This window comes from Tupaia chinensis, unplaced genomic scaffold (assembly GCF_000334495.1).
Source record: "Tupaia chinensis unplaced genomic scaffold, TupChi_1.0 Scaffold143798_1, whole genome shotgun sequence".
Classification (NCBI taxonomy): domain Eukaryota; kingdom Metazoa; phylum Chordata; class Mammalia; order Scandentia; family Tupaiidae; genus Tupaia; species Tupaia belangeri.
In genome coordinates, this window is record NW_006203648.1 from 173950 (window position 1) to 179582 (window position 5633).

Sequence of the window (5633 nt, forward strand, 5' to 3'; positions counted from 1 at the left end):
GATTTGGAAAGTTTTCTTCCAGGATTTCATGGTATAAATTATCTAGGCCCTTATTATTTTCTTCCTTTTCTGGAATACCAATTATCTGAATGTTGGGGTGCTTGATGGTATCCAGTACTCCTCATATATTGTCCTCATTTTTCATGGTTGTTTTCTCAATCTTCTTGATACTTTTTTCTAGGTAAGATGTTTTGTCTTCTATGTTAGAAATTTGATCTTCTGCCTGGTCTAACCTACTTTTAATACTTTCAAGGGTGGTTTTTATTTCCTGTATCACATTCTTCAATCCTAAAAATTCCATCTGGTTCTTGTTTAAGGTATCCATTTCTTCTTTCAAGTCATTGAAGGACTTCCTCATCTCCTGAAGCTCCTTGTCTCTTTTCTCTTCCATCTCAGTTAGTTTGGTCACTGCATATATTCTGAATTCCTTATCAGACATGTCCACGACGTCCATTGTATTGACTGTGGGTGATGTAGGCTTGATGATTTCCCTTGAGGGAGAGGCCTTTTGTTAGTTGTTCATATTTCTTGAGCCTCTGCGATTGTTCCTAGTCATCAGATAATCTATATGTTTCTTCCTAACTTATTTAAGGTAACTCTGACTGCTAAAAGTTGTATAGAATTAGAAAATTGATGATTTCTCTTATAGTTGGCCTACCTGTTGCTCACAATTACAAAAATATGGAACGCTTCACAAATTTGCGTGTCATCCTTGCACAGGGGCCATGCTAATTTTGTCTGTATCTTCCAATTTTAGTATATGTGCTGCTGAAGAGAGCACTACCTTTAACACTTTTATTTCCCTTAATTTTTTTTGTTTCCCTGATTTTTATTTATTTTTATTTTATTTCAAAAGCAGTAAACAAATAAGCAATAAAAATGTAGTCTGTAAACATTTGTAGAACTCTTTATATAGTTGATTGTTTGCAATGATCAAAAATCATTTTTAGGGAACCAGCAGTTAGCGTAATGGCTATGTCGCTGGACTCCCACATAGTCGACCGCGGTTCATGTCCTGGACCCGGTGGCTTAAAACTCACGCAGGGCACATGTGCATGCGTGCCCAAGATCCCAAGAGGAGAATGGAGGAGAAGGGATTGCGGCATGGCCATCCCCCCTGGGGGGTGATTTCTCGCTTTCTGTCTCTATGTCTCTCTCTGTCTGTCTGGTGAGCGCAAGCGCCCTATAGTGAAAATCTCTCCAAAAAAAAAATCATTTTTAGAATAGTTTGAATTGTTTCAGGTACCTGATTCTCATGCCTTGGAAAGTATTCCTCGGAACAGCAGTTAGCATAATGGCTATGTCGCTGGACTCCCACGTAGTCCACCGCGGTTCATGTCCCGGACCCGGTGGCTTAAAACTCACGCAGGGCACGTGTGCGTGTGTGCCCAAGATCCCAAGAGGAGAATGGAGGAGAAGGGATTGTGGCGTGGCCATCCCCCCTGGGGGGTGATTTCTCGCTTTCTGTCTCTCTGCCTCTCTCTGTCTGTCTGGCGAGCGCACGCGCCCTATAGCAAAAACCTCTTCAAAAAAAAAAAAATAGGAAAATATTCCTCGGTAGCAGTGACTGAAGTGGCATCCTCTCTAAACTCTCTCTCACACATACTGGTTTTCTAGGACAAAAAGTTTTATCTAAACGCTCATTATCTAGAAGTACAATATTGTCAATGCTAAGACTTACCAAGGACATTCAGTAACACTAGTTTGCAGTGCTGTTGAGAAAGAATATATTAGTTTTCTAGTGATGTATCAAAATAGAGGATGATGTGTATAGTATTCCCAACTGAATTGGTGAGAAATGTACACATGCTGGAATGTTAACTTTGTAAGCTAAGTGACATATGTGATTAAATGTGTAAAAAAAATTGAAATAAAAAGATACCAAAAAATAACATAAATTTATTATTTTATTTTCTGGAAGCTAGAAGTATGAAATGAAGGTGTAAGCCATGCTATGCCCATTGTGAAGGCTCTAGAAAATAACTTTGTGTGTCTATTTTAGTGTCTGGTGGTTGCTGGAAATCTTTGGTATCCCTTGGCTTGTAGATGCATCATGATCTTGATCTCTGCATCTAATTTCACATTGTATTCTTTTCTGCATGTCCATGTCTCTGTTTCCAAATTTCTCTTTTATTATAAGAACACTGGTCATTGGATTAGGGCTTACTCTAATGCATTGTTGATTTTATCTTAAATTGGTTACATGTGCAAAGACTATTTTCAAATAAGGTCATGGATATGCAGGTTCTTGGCAGATGTGAATTTATGAGAAACCCTACTCAACCCAATAAGAACGTGGGGTATTATGAAGTTGATTGAAGTAGAAGGCAAGTTTTTTTTTTAATTATCCCACTGACAAACATTTCTGAATAAAAAAAATGAACTGTTATCATGTAATAAACAAATACACAAAAATATTAATCTACATAGTGGAATTCTGAGATCTTTATTTCATTATCTGTATTTTCTGTAGTGTATTCTGGATGGGAAAGGACACTTTGTATGCTGTGATGATGTTCAATGAAAGAATGTAAAATAAATAAATAAATTAAAAAAATAAAGGATATATAAACACACACACACACACACACACACACAAGAATTTTACCCAAATTTATTGAGGTATAATTAACAATTAAAGATATTTATATTCAAGATGTACAAAGTGTTTTGATATATGTATGTACTGGAATGCTTACACAATCAAGCTAATTAAAATATGCATCAACTTGCACAATCTCCTTTTTGTGGTGAGAACATTTAATATGTACTTTCTTAGCAAATTTCAAGTATACCATTCAGTAGTATTTTCCATAATCACCATGCCGTACGTTAGATCTCCAGAATTTATTCATCCTATATAACTAAAAATTTATACCTTTTGACCTTAATCTCATTTTCCCTACTACCACCCGATGACCCTTGCAATCACACTTCTGCTTTCTATTTCTATGGGTTCACTTTTTTAAAATCCCACAAACAAGTCAGATCATGTGGTATTTGTCTTTTTGTCCCTAGCTTATTTCACTTAGCATGTCCTACAGTTTGATCCATTTTGTTGCAAATGATGGAATTTCCTTTTTTAAAGCTGAAGATATTTTCTAAATATACATCATATTTTCCTCATCCTTTTATCTGTTGATGGACACCTAGGTTGACTCCACATGTTGGTTATTGTGAATAATGATGAGATAAACATAGAAGTGTAGATATCTCTTTGAGATCCATGTTTAATTTCCTTTGTATATACAGAAGTCCCTTTATTATCTGAGGGGGATGTGTTCTGAGATCTTCACTGGATGTCTAAAACTATGGATAGTACTAATTCCTATTTATGCTATATTTTCCTTATATATACACATTCATGAAAGTTTAATTCATAAAATAAGCACAGTATGAAACTAACCAAAACAACTACTAATAAAGCAGTAGAATTTTAACAATATGCCAAGATTACTATTCTTACAATTTGGTACTATTAAGTAAAATACAGGTTACATGAACACAAGCACTAGGGTATCATGACAATCTGACAACTGAGACTGTTACTAAGTGACTTATGAGTAGGTGCTGTATAGAGTATTAGTATGCTGGATAAAAGGATGATAAAGTCCTGGGAGGCATGAAAAGAAATGGCACAATATTTCATTATGTATCTCAGAATATCACACATTTAAAACTTATGAATTGGGGACCAGCAGATAGATGGCATTGTGTTTAAGGTGTTGGACTCCCACATGGTCAACCACACACAGTTCAAGTGCTGAAACTGATGTCTGGAAAATCACACAGGCCACATGTGAGTGCTTTCTCAAAATTCCTAGAGGAGAATGGAGGAAAAATTATTGTAGCAATGGAGGAGGCAGGATTGTGTCACACTAAAGGGTGATTTCTCAATTTTTTCCTCTCTCTCTCCTTTCCTTTCACAAAAAAATTTATGAATTGTTTATTTCTGGAATTTTACATTTAATATTTTCAGACTATGTTTAACTACGGGTAATTGAAATAACAGAAAGTGAAACTGTGGATAAAGAAATACTACTTTATACCCATAAGTGAGAACACTGGATCAAATGTAGTTCTAGTTTTAATTTTTAAAATTTTATTTATTTCATGACAATGAGAGAGAGAAAGAAAAAGAGAGAGAAAGAAAGAGAGAGAGAGACAGAGACAAGCTTCCTTAACAGGTTCTTATGCTGTGATCCCCTCTTTTAGTCCCTCCAACCAGTCAAGCTCACAGGCACATGTGCTCAGCATGTAAAGATTAATAAGGGAACTGAATATGCTGTCTTCTACATGGATCACTTGAGCAGCATGTTATTGCTGTGCAACTGAGTCAGCCTATTTTTAATTTTTTTTTAGTAACCTCCATTCTATTTCCCATGATGGTTGTACCAATGTATATTTCCACCAACAGTGTTCAAGGGTACCCTTTCCCCCACAGTTTTGCTAGTATTTGTCATCTTTTCTCTTTCTGAAGTAATCATTCTAATAGGTGTGAGGTAATATCTCAATGTAATTTTATCTTACATTTCCCCTATTGTTAGTGATGTTGAGCATCTTTTCATATATCTGTTGTCTATTTGCATGTTTTCTGTAGAGAAATGATTATTCAGGGACTTTGCCCATTTTAAAATCAGGTTATTTGTTTTCTTGCTATTGAGTTCCTACCAGTCATGGAATCTGCTGTCAATTTTATTATGGATGACCTCCAGCCTTTAGAACTGTAAGAAATAATTTCTGTTTTTTTTATAAATCACCCAACCTAAAATGAGCTGAATAAATAACGCTCTAAGGAAGACATACAAATAGCCAAAAAGCATATAAAAAATGTTCAATATCCCTCATCAAAAGGGAAATGCAGATCAAAAACACAGTGAGCTACCACCTAGTCCCAGTCAGAATGACTAAGAAGCCTTTAGAACTGTAAGAAATAATTTCTGTTTTTTTTATAAATCACCCAACCTAAAATGAGCTGAATAAATAACGCTCTAAGGAAGACATACAAATAGCCAAAAAGCATATAAAAAATGTTCAATATCCCTCATCAAAAGGGAAATGCAGATCAAAAACACAGTGAGCTACCACCTAGTCCCAGTCAGAATGACTAAGATTAATGGAAAAGTGCTTTCATGTCTATGTTTATTACAGTATTATTCACAATTGCCAAGACATGGAACCAAGCCAAATGCCCATGAACAGATGAATGGATTAAAAAACTGTGGCACATGTATTCTACAGAATAATACTTAGGAAAAAAGAAAGAAAGAAAGAAAGAAAGAAAGAAAGAAAGAAAGAAAGAAAGAAAGAAAGAAAGAAAGAAAGAAAGAAAGAAAGAAAGAAAGAACAGAATTGAAAACAAACAATAAAAAAACAAGACCAAGACTGAGTTTCTTCTGCGTGGTCGCTGGGGAGAACCTGCCTCTGTACTGACCATGCTCTGCTGGGCACGGTGTCCATGAGCTATAATTTTAGAAAATACCTCTGTATTTGTCCAGGATTAAGAAAATGAATTCATTTTTGGTTTATAAATTGACCCATTATATTGAAGTCTTTAATCCACTTTGAGTTAATTGTAACTGCTCACTCACTAGAGACAGAAAGGAGAGAAGGAGAAAGAATCATCCATAAGA

The 5633-nt window shown here is 35.4% G+C and overlaps 1 non-coding gene across 1 annotated transcript; it reads right to left on the reverse strand.

Annotated features, from left to right (window-relative positions):
* Nucleotides 1–675: 675 nt before the first annotated feature.
* LOC114005451 (U6 spliceosomal RNA) lies at nucleotides 676–781 on the reverse strand. Its single transcript, XR_003547299.1, has one exon. It is a non-coding gene; the product is annotated as a U6 spliceosomal RNA (small nuclear RNA).
* Between the last annotated feature and the right edge of the window lie 4852 nt (nucleotides 782–5633).